This window comes from Chiloscyllium punctatum, chromosome 45 (assembly GCF_047496795.1).
Source record: "Chiloscyllium punctatum isolate Juve2018m chromosome 45, sChiPun1.3, whole genome shotgun sequence".
NCBI classification, from domain to species: Eukaryota; Metazoa; Chordata; class Chondrichthyes; order Orectolobiformes; family Hemiscylliidae; genus Chiloscyllium; species Chiloscyllium punctatum.
In genome coordinates this window covers 25,199,651-25,220,897 of record NC_092783.1, presented here as the reverse complement: position 1 = coordinate 25,220,897, position 21,247 = coordinate 25,199,651, and the positions used below count along the sequence as shown (strand labels likewise).

Genomic DNA, 21,247 nt, shown 5'->3' with positions numbered 1-21,247 from the left:
CACGGCAGAAAGAGGGCACTCAGTGATTGGGATTGGTGCCAGCTCTCGGAAGGAGCGATTTACTTTGCTGAAATCCCCCTAGTATTTCCCCACAGCCTGGGCCACCTTCCTCATTCGAACTTTTATTTCACAGAAGGGGTTTGTTGCGTCTCTAATAATTGCCTTGTGTCGAAAAAAAAACCTGAACAAAGACAGCAATTTCCCTTAAAATTTCCAGATGATATGAAGAGTGGGATTACCCTGGCAACAAGTCATTCTTCTTGCACTGGCTCCTGAGACGTTAAGTATGAGCAGAGAGGAGAAGCAGCTTCCCAAAGCCGGCAATAACATCCTATACAGGAGCTCCCTCAATCCTTGACAGGAGTTAGACATCTCCAAATTCCCACAGGTCCCTCCTGACAACTCCAGGAAGAGGATGAGCAGATGCGAGGTAACAGTTTGAGGTCATAGAGTCATAGAGATGTAGAGCACGGAAACAGACCCTTCGGTCCAACCCGTCCATGACAACCAGGTATCCCAACCCAATCTAGGCCCACCTGCCAGCACCCGGCCCATATCCCTCCAAACCCTTCCTATTCATACACCCATCCAGATGCCTCTTAAATGTTGCAGTTGTACCAGCCTCCACCACATCCTCTGGCAGCTCATTCCATACACACACCACCCTCTGGGTGTTGGAAGGCCACTCTGAGGCAAGGCCACTGTTAAAATCATTTGAGATAAACCTGATCTCTCAGAGGGAACAGAGGAGGCTTCCCAGAGAGAAAGACCATTAAGTGAAAGTAATACGTGGAAGTGAAGGTACTGGTTTCACTGGAGCATGATTTTAATTTTTCTCCCAGTAATGTTAATGGGACACAGAGTCAATCTGATTATAGCATGCAGTTGTCCAGAAGGCAGAGCAGGGCTTTCTTGGGAGATTTCCTTTTGTTCAAGTGACCCCTTTGTGGAGTTTCACAATCCCCACATTTTCAATATACTTTCTTTTCAAAAGGGAGACTTGCATTTATACTGTTTCGTTCACACACTCACTACATCCCAAAACAGTTCAAAGTGTAGCCTCTGTCATGATGTAGGAAGTCTGGCCAGGAACACCTCGCCAGCTCCTGAAAATAGGAAAGAGATGATAACCTGTGCCTACACTGTCATTTGAGGAATAAACCTTGGCCAGATAAAAACGGGGAAACTTGTTGGCACGTCTCCCAAATAGTGCAGTGGAATTTTTTTATATGAGCAGCTGAGATGGGAGGTAGGCTCCAGGTATAACGTCTCCCCGCCAAATACAGCACGGTCCTGCTATGGACTTTGGTATCAAAAATCTCACATGTCCCTGGAGTGAGCCCAGACCCTGTGACTCTCAACAAGAGCATGACCCCGGACCAAGTCTGTGCTTGTTCCTGTACAAACAGCAGATCGGTTGAGAATCTCTCGCTGATTTGAGCAAATGCTAAAACATAGAAAAGACTCTGCTGTTTGGCCCATCAAGCCATTCAATATGATAACGCAAATCATCCAACTCAGTCCCCTGTTCCTGCTTTCTCCCCATACCCTTTGATCTTTTAACCCCATGAACTATATCTAACTCTCTCTTAATCATCCAAAGCTTTGGTCTCAACTGCTTTCTGTGCTAGTGAATTACACATGCTCATCACTCTCTGGGTAAAGAAATGTCTCTCCCTCTCAGGCCTACCCCCTGTGACCCCCTGGTCATCGGGAACATTCTTCCTAATTTTTACCCTGTCTAGTCCTGTTAGAACTTCATAACTCTACAGTCTCAGCGGAGTCCTGGACTCTCCCTGGGATCAGGAGCAATGTAACATGACCAGTACCTTGTGTCCTTGGAACTGTCCCGCTAACTTCACTGTCTCGAAGCCCTGGATCGTTCGCTGATCGTTCAGTTGTTGGACCCTGAAGCAAGTTTTTGCTAACTGTTTCTCGCTTTCAGTCTCGCTTTCCTGTAAGCCTGAGTTAGAGTGGGTGGGAGGTTATGATCATCAACGCCACGCATCACAGCGGAGTGAAGGGCTGGTGTGTGAATATATTTATGGTTCACGGAAATGGAAGTGAAGCAGCAGTTATACTTCCCTTATTCCCTTATTACTGTGACGATTCTAATTCAGCATTCGGTAAATCTTGTCCAGTTTCATGTATATTGGTAAACTGGTTTCACTTAAGCAGGTTAAATTCAGCAACACATACAGAAAGGCATTTCCTGCCAAGAGGTTCGGAATAAAACGAGAACTGCCAATGCTAGAAATCTGAACGAGACACAGAGTAGGCTAGAGAGTTGAATAAAGATGGAAGGTGAATCACAAAAGGTGAGTGTAGAGAATAATTAGGGAAGTATAGAACATAGAACATAGAAGAATACAGCGCAGTACAGGCCCTTCGGCCCTCGATGTTGCGCCGATCAAAGCCCACCTAACCTACACTAACCCACTATCCTCCATATGCCTATCCAATGCCCGCTTAAATGCCCATAAAGAGGAAGAGTCCACCACTGCTACTGGCAGGGCATTCCATGAACTCACGACTCGCTGAGTAAAGAATCTACCCCTAACATCTGTCCTATACCTACCACCCCTTAATTTAAAGCGATGCCCCCTCGTAATAGCTGACTCCATACATGGAAAAAGGTTCTCATGGTCAACCCTATCTAACCCCCTAATCATCTTGTACACCTCTATCAAGTCACCCCTAAATCTTCTTTGCTCCAATGAAAACAGCCCCAAGTGTCTCAGCCTTTCCTCATACGATCTTCCTACCATACCAGGCAACATCCTGGTAAACCTCCTCTGCACCCGTTCCAGTGCCTCCACATCCTTCCTATAGTATGGCAACCAAAACTGCACACAATATTCCAGATGCTGCCACACCAAAGTCTTATACAACTGCAACATGACCTCAGGACTCCGGAACTCAATTCCTCTACCAATAAAAACCAGTACGCCATATGCCTTCTTCACCACACTATTTACCTGGGTGGCAACTTTCAGAGATCTGTGTACATGGACACCAAGATCCCTCTGCTCATCCACACTACCAAGTATCCGACCATTAGCCCAGTACCCCATCTTTTTGTTACTCTTACCAAAGTGAATCACCTCACACTTACCCACATTGAACTACATTTGCCACCTTTCTGCCCAGCTCTGCAGCTTCTCTATATCCCGCTGTAACCTGCCACATCCTTCCTCACTGTCAACAACTCCACCGACTTTCGTGTTATCCGCAAACTTGCTCACCCAACCTTCTAGCCCCTCCTCCAGGTCATTTATAAAAATGACAAACAGCAATGGTCCCAAAACAGATCCTTGCGGAACACCACTAGTAACTGCACTCCAAGATGAACCTTTACCATCAACTACTACCCTCTGTCTTCTTCAGCCAGCCAATTCCTAATCCAAACCTCCAACTCACCCTCAATGCCATACCTCCGTATTTTTTGCAGTAGCCTACCATGGGGAACCTTATCAAACGCCTTACTAAAATCTATATACACCACATCTACCGCTTTACCCTCGTCCACCTCCTTAGTCACCTTCTCAAAGAATTCAATAAGGTTTGTGAGGCACGACCTGCCCTTCACAAAACCATGCTGACTATCCTTGATCACATTATTCCTATCCAGATGTTCATAAATCCTATCCCTTACAATTCTCTCTAAGACTTTGCCCACAACAGAAGTGAGACTCACCGGCCTATAGTTACTAGGGTTATCCCTACTCTCCTCCTTGAACAAGGGAACCACATTTGCTATCCTCCAGTCTTCTGGCACTATTCCTGTAGATGAGGACATAAAAATCAAGGCCAATGGCTCTGCAATCTCCTCCCTTGCTTCCCAGCGGATCCTAGGATAAATGCCATCAGGCCCATGGCACTTATCTATTTTCACCCTTTCCAGAATTTCCAACAACTCTTCCCTACATACCTCAAAGCCATCTATTCTAATTAATTGTGACTCAATATTCACATCGGCAACAATGTCCTGTTCCTGAGTGAATACTGACGAAAAGTATTCATTCAGTGTCTCCCCAATCTCTTCAGCCTCCACATGCAACTTCCCACTACTATCCTTGACTGGACCTATTCCTACCCTAGTCATTCTTTTATTCCTGACATACATATAGAAAGCCGTAGGATTTTCCCTAATCCTACCAGCTAAGGACCTTTCATGTCCCCTCCTTGCTGCTCTTAGCTCTCTCTTCAGATCCTTCCTGGCTACCTTATTGAACCTTCACACCTCATCTTTACATAGGCCGCCCTCTTCCCTTTAACAAGGGATTCCAATTCCTTATTAAACCACGGCTCCCTCACACGACCCTTTCCTCCCTGCCTGACAGGTACATACTCATCAAGGACACTCAATAGTTGCTCCTTGAACAAGCTCCACATATCAATTGCGCCCTTGCCTTGAAGCCTACTTTTCCAAGCCATGCATCCTAAGTCATGCCTCACCGCATCATAATTTCCCTGCCCCCAGCTATAACTGTTGCCCTGCAGTGCACACTTATCCCTCTCCATCACTAGAGTAAAAGTCACCGAATTGTGGTCACTGGTTTATTGTTAAAGTCTTTTTCGAGGAATACTATAAACCTTTGAACATTGTCATGATCTCGCAGTACTATTTCAAATAGACTTCACCTTTGAAATCATTCCAACATTAAGACATATAAAACATAGAACATTACAGCGCAGTACAGACCCTTCGGCCCTCGATGTTGTGCCGACCTGTGGAACCAAACTGAAGCCCATCTAACCTACACTATTCCATTCTCATCCATATGTCGATCCAATGACCATTTAAATCCCCTTCAAGTTGGTGAGTCTACTACTGTTGCAGGCAGGCTGTTCTATGCCCTTACTACTCTCTGAGTAAAGAAACTACCGCTGACATCTGTCCTATATCTATCACCCCTCAATTTATAGCTATGCCCCCTCGTGCTAGCCATCACCATTTGAGGAAAAAGGCTCTCACTATCCACCCTATCTAACCCTCTGATTATCTTATTTGTCTCAATTAAGTCACCTCTCAACCTTCTTCTCTCTAACAAAAACAGTCTCAAGCCCCTCAGCCTTTCCTCACAAGCCCTTCCCTCCATACCAGGCAACATCCGAGTAAATCTCCTCTGAACCGTTTCCAAAACTTCCACACCCTTCCTATAAGACGGTGACCAGAACTGTACGCAATACTCCAAGTGCAGCCGCACCAGAGTTTTGTACAGCTGCAGCATGATCTTGTGGTTCTGAAACTCACTCCCTCTACCAATAAAAGCTAACACACTGTATGCCTTCTTAACAACCATATCTACCTGGGTGGATCTATGTTCCTGGACATCAAGATCTCTCTGCTCATCTACACCACCAAGAATCTTACCATTCTCCCAGTACTCTTTATTCCTGTTGCTCCATCCAAAGTGAATCACCTCACATGTTTCCACATTAAACTCCATTTGCCACCTCTCAGCCCAGCTCTGCAGTTTATCTATGTCATTCTGTAACCTGCAACATCCTTCAGCATGATCCACAACTTTACCAATCTTATTGTCATCTGCAAATTTACTAATCCATCCTTCTACACCCTCATCCAGGTCATTTATAAAAATGACAACCAGTGGCCCCAAAACAGATCCTTGTGGTACACAACTAGTAACTAAACTCAGGGATGAACATTTCTCATCAACCACCATCCTCTGTCTTCTTTCAGCTAGCCAATTTCTGGTCCAAATTGCTAAATCACTCTCAATCCCAAGCCTCCATATTTGTGCCTACCGTGGGGAAGCTTATCAAACTACTTACAGTAATCCATATACACCACATCAACTACTTTACCTTTATCCATATGTTTAGTCACCTTCTCCAAGAACTCAGTAAGGTTTGTGAGACATGACCTACACTGCACAAAATCGTGGTGACTATCCCGAATCAACTTATCCCTCTCTGGATGATTATAAATCCTATCTCTTATAATCTTTTCCAGCACTTTACCCACACCGATATCAGGCTCACTGGTTTATAATTACCAGGGTTGTCTCCACTCCCCTTCTTGAACAAAAGGACAACATTTGCTCACCTCCAGTCTTCTGGCACTATTCCTGTAGACAATGACGACATAAAGATCAAAACCAAAGGCTCAGCAATCTCTCCCCTGGCTTCCCAGAGAATCCTAGGATAAATCCCATCCGGCCCTGGGGACTTATCTATTTTCACACTTTCAAGAATTGCTAACACCTCCTCCTTATGAACCTCAATCCCATCTACTCTAGTAGCCTGTATCACAGTATTCTCCTTGACAACATTGTCTTTTTCCTGTATGAATATTGATGAGAAATATTCATTTAGCACTTCCCCTATCTCCTCTGACTCCATGCACAACCTCCCACTATTATCCTTGATTGGTCCTAATCTTAGAGGAGGAAGTGAGGACTGAAGATGCTGGAGATCAGAGCTGAAAATGTGTTGCTGGAAAAGCGCAGCAGGTCAGGCAGCATCCAAGGAGCAGGAGAATCAACGTTTTGGGCATGAGCCCTTCTTCAGGAAGAAGATCTCCAGCATCTGCAGTCCTCACTTCCTCCTCGAAGATTTTAACCTCCTGCGAATCCTCTTGCGAGGATACTTTCCTTGAAGAAGCTCTCTTCCTCCCTCTACAAGGATTTCAGTGAGTCCCTCTCTCACTGCACACCCCAGGTCATCTCCTCTGCACAGAAGCTCTTCAGCCACGTTCTCAAACAGACTCGCTACCACAGCCACATCTCCTTCCTCAGCACCTGCCTACAGAACCAACTGATCCCGCACGGACTCCGGACTACGTTCCGACTAACAAAATTTGGACCCAACCAGGACAACCAGGACCTACAACAAATCCGAAGCCTCCAGCAACAGACCTCCCTCCGGATCCTCCGCTCCACGCTTGCAGCCATGCACCGTTACCTACACTCCCTGCAATTAGACCTACCCCAGCTCAGGACAACACTCTCACAGATATTCCTGAAGAAGGGCTCATGCCCGAAACGTCGATCCTCCTGCTCCTTGGATGCTGCCTGACCTGCTGCGCTTTTCCAGCAACACATTTTCAGCCCTAATCTTACTCTAGTCATTCTTTTATTCCTGATATACCTATAAAAAGCCTGAGGGTTTTCCTTGATCCTATCCCCCAACGACTTCTCATGCCCCCTCCTGGCTCTTCTTAGCGAGCTCTCTCTTTAGATCTTTCCTATCTAACTTATAACTCTCAAGCGCCCTAACTGAGCCTTCATGTCTCTACCTAACGTAAACCTTCTTTTTCCTTTTGACAAGAGATTCCACTTCTGAAGTAAGCCAAGGCTCTTGCACTCCTCCCTGCCTGACAGGTACATACTTATCAAGGATGTGTAGTAGCTGTTCCTTGAATAAGCTCCACATTTCAACTCTGCCCATCCCCTGCAGTTTCCTTCCCCATCTTATGCGTCCTAAATCTTGCCAAATTGCTTCATGATTGCCTTTCCCCCAGCTATAACTCTTGCCCTGCAGTATTATACCTATCCCTTTCCATCACTAAAGTAAACATAACCGCATTGTGGTCATTATCACCAAAGTGCTCACCTACCTCCAAATCTAACCCCTGACCAGGTTCATTACTCAGTACCAAACCTAATTAATGTGCTTCGCCCCCTGTAGGCCTGTCTACATACTGTGTCAGGAAACCCTCCTGCACACACTGGACAAAAACTGACCCACCTAAAGTATTTGAACTGTAGTATTCCCAACCAATATTTGGAAAGTTAAAAGCCCCTATAACAACTATCCTGTCACTCTCACTCCTATTGAGGATCATCTTTGCTACCCTATCCACTACATCTCTGGAACTATTCAGAGGCCCAACAGGGTAACCTCTCCTTTCCAGTTTCTAATCTTAGCCGATACTACCTCAGTAGACAAGTCCTCAAACGTCCTTTTTGTAACCATAATACTGTCCTTGACTAACAGTGCCACACCTCCCCCTTTTTTATCATCTTCTCTGTTCTTACTGAAACATTGTAACCCCGGAATCTGCAACAGCCACTCCAGTTGCTGCTCTATCCATGTCTCCGAAATAGCCACAACATCGAATTCCCAGGTACCGATCCATGCTGCAAGTCCACCCACCTTACTCCAGATGCTCCTGGCATTGAAGTAGACACACTTCAAACCAACATCTTGCTTGCCGGTGCCATCTTGTGATCTTGAAATCTTAGTTCGGACCTCACTACTCTCACCATCCCGTCTAGTCGAACTACAATTTTGGTTCCACCCGCCTGCTGAATTAGATTAAACCCAACAAGAAATAAAACAAGCAAATACACCAAAGTGCTTAACAGGGGTGTTACTGGTCTGCATTTTGAGATATTAGGGACAGTAGGTATGTTGTTAAAATATCCTAAAGGAGGGAATGCCAGGTACAGAGAGAGTGAGGGATTAAAGGAGGGAATGCCAGGGTACAGAGAGAGTTAGGGATTAAAGGAGGGAATGCCAGGTACAGAGAGAGTTAGGGATTAAAGGAGGGAATGCCAGGGTACAGAGAGAGTTAGGGACTAAAGGAGGGAATGCCAGGTACAGAGAGAGTTAGGGATTAAAGGAGGGAATGCCAGGGTACTAAAGGCATCCCTGTCATTACCAGTTCACATCAGGAGTGTACTCAAGGCTTGAGGTGGAGAGAGAGCGCAGATATTGTGAAGGCAAATGGGGACAGAGGAGAAAATAGAGATCAGGAGAGGTCAGAGCAACAGAGGGATTTGAAAACAAATCGAGTTTTTAAACAAGAATGAAAGATTTCAATTGGAGAAAATTGAATGGTTGTGAGAAGATGATTTTTGATATAGAAATGTACCAAGGAGTGGAAGGGTGAGCACACACTCAATCAACAGGATTTAGACATCTATCAATCGGTATTTCTACCTGTAATGTTATAAAGACAGGTTTTGTCTGTCTTTCAGCTTTTGGCTATGCCTCACATCTGGAAGGAATGCCTGCTCTAATGCAGCTTTTGCTGTCATGCATCAACACATGTTTCTCCAGGTCCTGCCACATCCAGTCATGAATGGTGGTGGACAATAAAACAGCACACTGGGGGAGGAAGCTCCACAAATATCCCCATCCTCAATGACGGAGGAGCCCAGCACATCAGTGCAAAAGATAAAGCAGAAGCTTCCGCAACATTCTTCAGCCAGCAGTGCTGAGTGGATGATCCATCGTGGTCTTGGGACAAAAGGGCTCAGTTCCAGAAGGGAGGGGAGAGGGACAGCCCTTGACATCAATGGATTCAACCGAAGGAGCCCAATCAAAATATCAATGGATATCAGGGGGGAAAGTCTCTGCTGGTTAGAGTCATACCCAGAACATAGGAAGATGGTTTTGGTTGTTGGAGGTCAGTCATCTCAGTTCCAGGACAGCTCTGCAGGAGTTCCTCAGGGGAGTGTCCCAGCTACTTCATCAATGACCTTCCCTTCATCATAAGGTCAGAAGTGGGGATGTTCGCTGATGATTGCAAAATGTTCAGCACCATTGGTGACTCCTCAGATACTGAAGCAGTCTAATGTTTTGGGCTATGGTTCCTGCTTTCAGCCATGCTAACTGGCCGAATGGAATATTGACCTCAGCGCTGACATCAAGTTTAATTTTGACATGATATTTTTACGAAGTCGAAAGCATGTATGGTCACTTTAAAATAGAAAGTGCTTTTCTGAATTTAAAGTGCACCACAGCTGCCAGCTAAAGGACAGGCTGTTCCAAACATAGCAATTGGCTATTAAACAGATACCTGAGTTTTGGTGGCTGTTTTGACAACAATTTAAGTTTAACCAATTAGTTTAAATTATGCCCAGGATGCCAGAAGCCAATGACATTTGAATTTTATTGTATTGACACCTGGAAAGCCATCAAATTATAAGAATTTAATGTGGCATGGGGGTGTATAAACATGGTATTTTGAAAATTAAAGAGACAGTAACTGCCATTGATTAGCTGAGCAACTGCTATAGAGTCAGAGAGCTCAGAAATTAGAAAACACTCTCTATCAAAGGTAACTTTTCATGTAAAACAATGGTAACCCCATAAACTGGGGGTTAAAGAAGTTTCATTTGCTTTCATATAACAGGGGACCCACTCTTTAGATGGGTTCCGCTGAAGCCACAGCCAAATACCAAGAGACTGGATAGTTAATAAAGGTAACTGTTAATAGGACAACTGTGAATTCGATTAATTCAATTTGTTCTTTGTAATGTTAAGACATGCAATGTATATAACTATGAACAACATGGAAAAATTGTACAAGTACCAGAGATTTATTTACATGAATAAAGTATATTTTGAAATAATAAAAAAAAACTTGCAGTAAAAAAAGAAGATGACGACCCAGGGAGATCATCAGCTGGCATTTGAAGGCAGCAGAAAAGACAGAGACTGTGTGGTCTTGAGATTAAGTTGATGTAGTGTTTAATAAGGGTGTTATTGGCTCAACGTATTTTTACAGAGTTGGAGTCGGAGAGTGAGCAGTCAAGAAAAGAGGAGCTCGGATTTGTGAATAGTTGTTGTTTAGTGTTCACTATTAGAGTTAAGAAACTAAATTGTTATTTTTCTTTGAATGGTGGAATTTAGGAGTTCTCTGTCACTCATATTTTAACAGATTACAAGGTGAGGTGAACTTTTCTGGGTGTTTGGTTTAATTAACAGAGGGGTTCGATTTCCATGCTGTAACAGTGTGGGATTTGGACAAGTTTGGGATCCAGTCTGAGATTTGGACAGGTTTGGACAAATCCCATCTTGGATTTGGTCAGATTTGGACAGTTCCTGTCTGGGATTTGGACAGACTTGGACAGATTTTGGGTATGAAATGTCCCAGCAGGTTTAAACACTTGATGATCAGTGTCCTCAATCTTTAACTTAATCTTAAGTGAGAAAATGTGTTTAGTTTCTGTGAGTTGTGGTTAGTTAAATTAAAAGTGAAGGTAATGGATCTTAACATGGTTCTGGGGTTTGACGATGCTTCCCAAATTTGCCAATAAAGTTTAGAAAGACAGAGGAAGGATATATTTTTAGAATCAGCAAATTGGTTGGAATTGGGTTTAACCAGGGACAAAAGGAAAGCTGAGTTTGTAATGGAGTTGGTCAACCACCGAGATGTATCAGAGAAACAGACAAGTGCAGCGGAGTTAGAAAAACTCAAATTGCAATTGAGCCAAATGGAGTTAGAAGATCAAGAAAGGGAGAGAAGGTCCTTAACTGGGCAAAAAGAGAGAGAGAATTTGAACTTCAGAAGTTGCAAATTAGTCAGGACAGTCAAGTGAACAGGGTGAAGACGAAGGGAGAAGGTCGTGTTGTATACAAATATGTTAAAACTTTGCCACATTTTGATGAGAAAGATATCGAAGCCTTCTTTATTTCATTTGAAAAACTGGCTAGGCAGATGGACTGGTCAGAGAACTTTGTGGTTAATGCTAGTTCAGACTAAGCTGGTCAGCGGAGTTAGTGAGGTATTTGCAGCGCTGTCTGATGAGGGATCAAGAGATTATGAAGCTGCTATACAGGCTATTTTGAGAGCTTATGAATTGGGACCAGAAGCATATAGACAACAGTTCAGAAACATAAAGAAGGAACTGGATCAGATTTATGCTGAGTTCAAAAGAATTAAACATAGTAATTTTGATAAAAGGGTGCAGGCCTTTCAAATAGATAAGACCTATGAGGCTCTAAGAGAGATTATTCTGCTGGAGGAGTTTAAAAACTCACTTCCCAAGATGATCAGAATTCATGTGGGGGGACAGAAAGTTCAAGAAGTGAGAAGAGCAGCAGAGATGGAGATGAATGTGCATTGGTGCAAAGTTTAGCTTCCGGCAAGAATTTCATCCTGTGAGGGATAGAAGTTGGGAGAAGGGGAGATCCTACACGACAAAACAAAGATTAGAGCACACTGATAATAGTTTACCACAGATTAAAAAAGAAGCCCAAGGCAGTGAAAAGCCTCAGTGTTTTCAGTGTGGTGAGGTGGGACATATAAAATCACAATGTTGATCATTAAAGAAATGTGCTGTGGGAAGAGATGTGGTAAAAGAGGCTAAGCCAGGGGATTAAATGAAAGTAGTAAAGGAAACCCCAAGAAAAGTTGAGGAGCTGCAGGAGAGTGCACAGCCTGGGCAGGGGCTGGGGATGGAGTTAGTGCCTGTCTCTATAAGGAATTCACCTCTCTGGGTGAAGATTACTCAGGAAGGACAGGGGGAGATGGGAAAGAAGTTCCAATGTTGAGAAATATGGGTGCTCATCAGACTCTAATACTAAGAGATGAAAGTATTTGCACTCTCTCTGACCTGTGACCCGAGAGAGTGGTAATTTTTGGGATAGCTTGACAGAAATGTAGCGTTCCACTGTATAAGATCAGGTTGGAGAACCACATCAAGACTGGGAAAGTAACAGTGGGAGTGATTGACAGAGTGTCCGTTCCAAGAATTCAGTTTGTTCTTGGGAATGATTTAGCAGGATCCAAAGTGGGAGTGACACCCCTTGTAGTGGAGGAGCCAAAGAAAGACCAAGGGACTGAGGAGTTAAAAGAAAAATACCTAGGATTTTTCCAGACTGGAAAGTAAAAAGATCCTACTGTCATAAGTTACAGCAAGTAGGATAAAGCTAAAGAGAAAGTCAAAAGAGTTCAGGTTCAGTTAACGGACACCATGTTTGATGTAATGGTACAGAAAAGACAGGAACAGGTAGAGGGTCAGGCAGAAGTGTTTAGTCCTGAAAGACTAATGGACTTACAACAGAAAGATGAGACAATAAAAGACATATATTAATGCATACTCAGAACAGGAATCAAAACATATTCCCAAGGTTTAGTATCTTCAGGATAGAATCCTAAGATGAAAATGGAGACCACAGCAGGTTAATGCAGAGGAGAAATGGACGGAGATGCACCAGATTGTGTTCCCAGTAGCATGCAGGTAAGAAGGATTATGGGTAGCACTTGAATTACCAGTGGGAGGTCATCAAAGTTTGAGGAAGAGCTGAAAGTGAGGACTGCAGAAAAGTGAGGTGCTGGAAAAGTGCAGCAGGTCAGGCAGATCTGAGGAGCAGGAGAATCGATGTTTCGAGCATAAGCCCTTCATCAGGAATTCCTGCTTATGCTCAAAATGTCAATTCTCCTGCTCCTCGGATGCTCCCTGACTGGCTGTGCTTTTCCAGCACCACACGTTTTGAGTAGATTTGAGGAAGACTCGGTCTAAGTTACAAAAGCATTTCTATTGACCTGGACTGTACATGGATGTGGTTCAATTTTGCTGTACATGTCATATGTGCCAAATGCTCAGCTATCTGTAAGAATAATAGGGTGGTTATGGAAGGGGATTTTAACTTTGCAAACATAGACTGGGACTGCCTTAGTACTAAGGGTTCAGATGGAGAGGAATTTGTTACGTCCACGAAAATGTTTTGATTCAGTATGTGGATGTATCTACCAGAGAAGGTGCAAAACCTGACCTACTCTTGGGAAATAAGACAGGGCAGCTGACTGAGGTGTCAGTGGGGGAGCACTTTGGGGCCAGCGACCATAATTCTATCAGATTTTAAATGGTGATGGAAAAGGATAGACTAGATCTAAAAGTTGAAGTTCTAAATTGGAGAAAGGCCAATTTTGACGGTATAAGGCAAGAACTTTCGAAAGCTGACTGGGGGCAGATGTTCACAGGTAAAGGAACGGCTGTAAAATGGGAAGCCTTCAGAAATGAGATAACAAGAATCCAGAGAAAGTATATTCCTGTCAGGGTGAAAGGGAAGGCTGGTAGGTATAGGGAATGCTGGATGACTAAAGAAATTGAGGGTTTGGTTAAGAAAAAGAAGGAAGCATATGTCAGGGATAGACAGGATAGATCGAGTGAATCCTTAGAAGAGTATAAAGGCAGTAGGAGTATACTTAAGAGGGAAATCAGGAGGGCAAAAAGGGGACATGAGATAGCTTTGGCAAATAGAATTAAGGAGAATCCAAAGGGCTTTTACAAATACATTAAGGACAAAAGGGTAACTAGGGAGAGAATAGGGCCCCTCAAAGATCAGTAAAGTGGCCTTTTTGTGGAGCCGCAGAAAATGGGGGAGATACTAAACAAGTATTTTGTATCAGTATTTACTGTGGAAAGGGATATGGAAGATTTGGACTGTAGGGAAATAGATGGTGACATCTTGCAAAATGTCCAGATTACAGAGGAGGAAGTGCTGGATGTCTTGAAACGGTTAAAAGTGGATAAATCCCCAGGACCTGATCAGGTGTACCCGAGAACTCTGTGGGAAGCTAGGGAAGTGATTGCTGGGCCTCTTGCTGAGATATTTGTATCATCGATAGTCACAGGTGAGGTGCTGGAAGACTGGAGGTTGGCTAACGTGATGCCACTATCTAAGAAAGGTGGTAAAGACAAGCCAGGGAACTATAGACCAGTGAGCCTGACGTCGGTGGTGGACAAGTTGTTGCAGGGAATCCTGAGGGGCAGGATGTACATGTATTTGGAAAGGCAAGGACTCATTAGGGATAGTCAACATGGTTTTGTGTGTGGAAAATAATGTCTCACAAACTTGATTGAGTTTTTTGGAGAAGTAGCAAAGAGGATTGATGAGGGCAGAGTGGTAGATGTGATCTATACAGACTTCAGTAAGGCCTTCGACAAGGTTCCCCATGGGAGACTGATTAGCAAGGTTAGATCTCATGGAATACAGGGAGAACTAGCCATTTGGATACAGAACTGGCTCAAAGATAGATGACAGAGGGTGGTGGTAGAGGGTTGTTTTTCAGACTGGAGGCCTGTGACCAGTGGAGTGCCAAAAGGATCAGTGCTGGGTCCTCTACTTTTTGTCATTTATATAAATGATTTGGATGCGAGCATAAGAGGTACAGTTAGTAAGTTTGCAGATGATACCAAAATTGGAGGTGTAGTGGACAGCGAAGAGGGTTACCTCAGATTACAACAGGATCTGGACCAGATGGGCCAATGGGCTGAGAAGTGGCAGATGGAGTTTAATTCAGATAAATGCGAGGTGCTGCATTTTGGGAAAGCAAATCTTAGCAGGACTTATACACTTAATGGTAAGATCCTAGGGAGTGTTGCTGAACAAAGAGACCTTGGAGTGCAGGTTTATAGCTCCTTGAAAGTGGAGTCGCAGGTAGATAGAATAGTGAAGAAGGTGTTTGGTATTTTTTTCCTTTATTGGTCAGAGTATTGAGTACAGGAGTTGGGAGGTCATGTTGCGGCTGTACAGGACATTGGTTAGGCCACTGTTGGAATATTGCGAGAACAGAATTGAGTCAAACAGTCAGGGCAGGCAGGAACAAAGCAGAGGTCAAGGTAGGACTGATAAATTAAACTGCATTTATTTCAATGCAAGGGGCCTAACAGGGAAGGTAGATCAACTCAGGGCATGGTTAGGAACATGGGACTGGGATATCATAGCAATTACAGAAACATGGCTCAGGGATGGACAGGACTAGCAGCCTAATGTTCCAGGATACAAATGCTACAGGAAGGATAGAAAGGGAGGGCAAGAGAGGAGGGGGAGTGGAGTTTTTGATAAGGGATAGTCTTACAACCGTATGGAGGGAAGTTATTTGGATTAAACTGAGAAATAAGAAAGGGATGATAACCTTATTGGGACTGTATTACAGACTCCCCCCACCCCCAATAGTCAGAGGGAAATTGAGAAACAAATTTGTAAGGAGATCTTAGCTATCTGTAAGAAAAATATGGTGGTTATGGTAGGGGATTTGGAAAGGCTGGTAGGTATAGGGAATGCTGGATGACTAAAGAAATTGAGGGTTTGGTAAAGAAAAAGAAGGAAGCATATGTCAGGTATAGACAGGATAGATCGAGTGAATCCTTAGAAGAGTATAAAGGCAGTAGGAGTATACTTAAGAGGGAAATCAGGAGGGCAAAAAGGGGACATGAGATAGCTTTGGCAAATAGAATTAATGAAAATCCAAAGGGCTTTTACAAATACATTAAGGACAAAAGGGTAACTAGGGAGAGAATAGGGCCCCTCAAAGATCAGCAAGGCAGCCTTTGTGTGGAGCCACAGGAGATGGAGAAGATACTTAAAGAGTATTTTGCATCAGTATTTACTGTGGAAAAGGACATGTGTAGAAATGTAGGGAAAGTATAGAATGTAGGGAAATAGATGGTGACATTTGTGGAGTCAGTGTGCCTACGATGGGCTGAATGTCCTCACTCTATGCCATGACACTTGTATGATTTGGAGAGAATATAACGATCACCCCCTGGCCTTCAGGGTATTATCCCTTTGCTGAATATCAACATTGGGGTTGATACCTTGCCACGTTCTCAAGGGCAGGAATGGATTTGTAACAAACTCTGATTTTGCCAACATTACTCACATGGAAGAACTTTTCTCAATGCCCCCCCAACAATTCTTTGCTCTTCATGTTCTCAAAGTTTCTTCTGAGTAATAATCACTATGGTGGCGTGCTGATCAGCTTGTCTGGGATTGTATGTGGTAATTAGGGAGAGGATTCCTTGCCCGTGATTGGCCAGATGTTATGAGACTCCTTAGTGATCCAAGTTAATGTTGAGGACTCTCAGGACAACACCTTTCTACTGTGTGCCACCTGTGCTGGGGCTGTCTAGCAATGGGACAGGACACATCTAGGGATGGTGATGGTGCTGCCTGGGACATAGAATCATTCCTTATAAAGAGTCAAGAAGACAATGTCAGGCTGTTGATTGTCTAGTTTGTGAGACAGCTCTTCCAATTTTGCCACAAGTTTTCAGAGGTGTAAAGGTGACTGGGCAGAGTGTGCTTTTGTTGCATCTGGGTGTATGTTGAAGGTGAGTTTTATTCTTGCCAGAACAATTTCCTTGTTCTCTCCGTCTCTGTGTGGGTGTCTGTTGGATGCTGCTGGTGACTCCTTCCACAGTCTAAAGATATGCATGTTCGGTGGATTGGCCGTGCTACATTGCCCTGTAGTGTCCGGGGATATATAGGCTTGATAAACGTGAGGTCACGAGGTTAGAGTGGAGGTGTGAGCCCATGTGGGAAGCTCTTCAGAGGATTGGTGCAGACCTGATGAGTTGAATGGCTTCTCTCCATATTGTCGGGATTCTATGATTCTCTGATATGATAACCTATCATTCCAGTTTTGATCCAACTGAGTTGCTTGTCAGGGCTTATTTAAGGTACAGATAGTCTACCATATTGCTATGGGTCTGGAGTCACATGTAGACCAGACCAGTAAGGATGGCAGATCAATGAAGAAACTGGCTCTTCACAATATCCCGGACATCATTCCAGATGTATTTAATAGATTAAATTTATACACCCCAGCTGTTGAGGTAGGATCTGAATTTCTCTCCCCAGGATATTAATTTAGATTTATGATCTGGCAAGTGTATCCATAATGCTACCATTCCCAACAACGATATTGCAAGGGTCATATGGCTGATTGATGGTGACTCAGTTACAGGTCTGAATGATGGAGTCACTAAAGAAACAACCCAGTCTGTTAACCTGTACCACAACTGCTGGTTAATGCAGCTGAGAAACGGCCTACCTTCAGCTGTGTGTAGGAAGCAGTCACGAGGACAGAATTGAAAGTTAGTTCCTAGTTCAGTTCCACCCCAATCAGTTTCCTCTTTCACTGCTGCATGCTTGGGGGAGAAAGTGATATTGTGATCGTTTGACTGGGCTAGCAACTTTGAGGCCTAATGAATCTGGGATCTAATCCCGTGATTGGAGCTAATTGAATTTAAAATCAAATAGTGAATCTGGAGTTGGAAGCTTTAATCAGTAAAAGGCACCATCATAGCTATCATTGCCTCTCATGGACAGATTGGATTCTCTCAGCCTCCTTAATGAGGCAAATTTGCTATCCTCTCTTCGTCTGGCCTACAGCGCCATGGTTGACCTGTGAAATGGCTGATCAAACAACTCAATTCAAGGGCAATTAGGAATGGGCAAATAACCATTGACCTTGCCACATTCATACAAAGGAAGAAAAAGATCATGGTTTACCCGGAAGCAGCATTTGTTCCGTCCATCAGTGTTTAATCAGCGAGTGTCATATTGTTGTAGGCTTGGACCTTGACGGAAGGCCGTGTCAACGTGACAAGAAGCTGAGTGACTGTCAGTAAAAAAAACCTCAATGACCGCGCCATGTGTCCCGAAATGTTGAAGGCCAGTATCCTCTTCCCTAACCTCAGTCCGTGCTGGAAACTGGAACCTGCCTGGGTTCAGTAGATGAGTTGCCATAAATCTCTAAACCATCCATCGACCTTCACTCAGATCCACAGTCTACTATTAGCTTCATAAAAGAAGGTCAGTGTGAACCCACCAGACCTTGTTTGCTCCAGAGTTTACAGGAACTGAAATGAGTTATTTCAGTGAGTAGGGTATTTTTCACTCTTTATTTTGGGTTCTTTCTCTTAAACTTCTGCTTTCTTATTTAATTGCTTGTTATGTTAATGGAAACTTGACCCTTGATGCCATTGAATCTGATAGCCCCACTGTGCCTCTGCTGGCCTCTTGAAGAACTTCCCCCTTCCCCCATTTTCTCTCTGTGCCATCGCCTCACAAATGTTACACATAAAAATGACTCAGGAAGAGGAGTCCTTTCTGCCCCTCCAGCTTAGTTTACTACTCAGTAAGATCACAGATGCTCTGATGTTCCCACTTTCTCACGATTACCTCTCGCTCTCGCACTCATCAAAAATTGATCCACCTTTGCCTTAAAAACTTGCAAAGATTCTGCATGAAAAGCATTCAAAGATTCTGCCTCTATTGCCTTATGGTGGAGAGAGCTCCTAAGACCCTCTGTCTTACCTGGGCAGTCCTATACTTGTAAACAGTGAGCCCCAGTTCTTCCATAAGAGGAAATATCCTTTTCACATGCACTCCAACAGCGTGGGTTCGATTCCCACACCAGCTGAGGTTACCCTGAAGGGTTCCCCAAGTCAACCTCTCCCCTCACCTGAGGTATGGTGGCCTCAGGTTAAACCATCATCGGTTGTCTCCATCTCAAATGTTTAGACCATGGCAACCTGTATAATTTGAAACGTCATCTCTTTCCTTTCCTATTGAGGTCCCCGTGTAATAAATGATCAGAGGGGGAGCATCCTGAAGTTTTCAGAGTATGGAGTCACCTATTACGAGGGGGCATAGCTTTAAATTAAGGGGTGGTAGGTATAGGACAGATGTTAGGGGTAGATTCTTTACTCAGCGAGTCGTGAGTTCATGGAATGCCCTGCCAGTAGCAGTGGTGGACTCTCCCTCTTTATGGGCATTTAAACGGGCATTGGATAGGCATATGGAGGATAGTGGGCTAGTGTAGGTTAGGTGGGCTTGGATCGGCGCAACATCGAGGGCCAAAGGGCCTGTACTGCGCTGTATTCTTCTATGTTCTATGTTCTATACTTCACTAATTATTCTCTACACTCACCTTTTGTGATTCACCTTCCATCTTTATTCAACTCCTTTTTAAAAGTTCCTTTTGAAACACTTCCCATGACAGATGACACCTTTTAGACTCACTGTTAATAATAATTCACTTCATTGTTCTGAGGAAGGGTCACTCGACCTGGAATGTTAAACTTGGGTTTTTCTCCACAGATGCTGAGCTTTCCCATCAACCTGTCTCTTTGTTTTTGATTTCCAGCAGAGACAGTTCCTTCCATTTTCACTTCATTGTCTCTCTGATTCTTTTGCCAGTCTGATTTTATTTGTTTATGTTGGTCACTGATCCACAAAGCATTGGAAACAATTTATCTTTATTGACTCTTTCAAAATGTTTCTCTCTGCCCTGAACCATTTTGACTGGAAGGAGAGGGTGGGCACCTAAGGATTGAACTGAATAATGGAACAGAGCCCAAAGGACACAATAATTGTTACTCCAGTGTAGAGAAATGCATTTTCAATGTATCTGTGCATAAAACTGGGGAAGCGAGTTTCAATGTAAAAGGAGCAGTTTCGACCAATGGAGAGCTGATTTCATAATCGGTGAGTAAGCGGTTGTGGCTGCTCTCAGTTTCGGGTCACGCTCCAGTGTCGTGATCTCAATGTTTTGTTGATGCGGGTGGTGGATGTGGCCAGAACATGGCCCCCTCCTGGTGGCATTGCCCCTGGCCCTGTCCAAGTTGGTCGTTAGCCAGTTCAGGTGACAAATGAGCCTGACTGCCTGCACCTCACGGGTGTCCCCGGGCAGGGAACACAGTGTCCAATGACCACAGTGTGAGAGGGCAATGTTGGAGTGCATTGTCAAAGCCAGGAGCTGTTTTTATTGACTCACAGAATGTGGGTGCCGTTGGCTGGGCTCATATTTATTGCCCTTGAGAAGGCGGTGGTGAGCTGCCTTCTTGAATCGCTGCTGTAGATACATCCACCATGTCCTGAGGGAGGGAATTCCAGGACTAAACCCAGCAACACTGAAGGAACAGTGAGAGATTTCCAAGTCAGGATGTTTAGTGGCTTGGAGGGGAACTTGTAGTTGGTGTTCCCACTGAGGGTTTGGAAGGTGCTGTCTGAGGACCTTTGGTGAATTTCTGAAGCACACCTTTGTAGATAGTACACACTGCTGCTACTGAGCATCGGTGGGAGTGAATGTTGAAGCTGGTGAATGTAATGGCAATTCAGTTTTTATTTGAATTTAGGTCACGACATTCCTTCGAAAGTTTTTGATTTTATGACGAGTGGTCAGTGTACCCCTCTCAGACGGGACAGTTAGCTGCTTCCTCAAAAGAGGTATGACTGATTTCTGAGTTTTGAGGTAGGGTCACTGAACCGGAAACGTTAGTTCTGATTTCTCTCCACAGATGCTGCCAGGTGTGCTGAGTTTTTCCAGCAATCTCTATTTTTGTTTATAACCGAATTATGGTTGGCAAACTAGAATTTTTTTTATTTGTACTTTTAGCTTTTTTTGAATGGGTATTAATAATAAAAGTTTTTTTTTAAAAAAGGTAATTATTTTTATAATTGTTAAAAAAAAAAGCCTTTGTAACACATTTTACCTCATCTCGCCCATGGTAGCTATGAGCTTTGAAAAAGATATTCTTCATCCTTTGAGGCCACCCTTCCATCCACCATTGGGTCAGATCTTGGGATGTTCATCAACCATTGTACAATGTTCAGTACCGATAATAACTCCTCAGACATTGAGGCAGTCCATGTGAACATGTAACAAGATCTGGAGAATATCCAGCCTTTGGCTGACATGTGGCAAGGTATGTCTGCGCCACACAAGTGCCATGTACAATGAGAAAGG

General features: G+C 43.9%; 1 protein-coding gene across 1 annotated transcript in view; it reads right to left on the bottom strand.

Annotated features, from left to right (window-relative positions):
* LOC140467238 (leukocyte surface antigen CD53-like) overlaps nt 1–1,988 on the bottom strand; it is a 56,028-nt gene extending 54,040 nt beyond the window's left edge. Inside the window, exon 1 of the mRNA XM_072563469.1 lies at nt 1,830–1,988. The gene's annotated coding sequence lies outside the window, so the exon portion shown is untranslated. The remainder of the gene's footprint in view (nt 1–1,829) is intronic.
* Between the last annotated feature and the right edge of the window lie 19,259 nt (nt 1,989–21,247).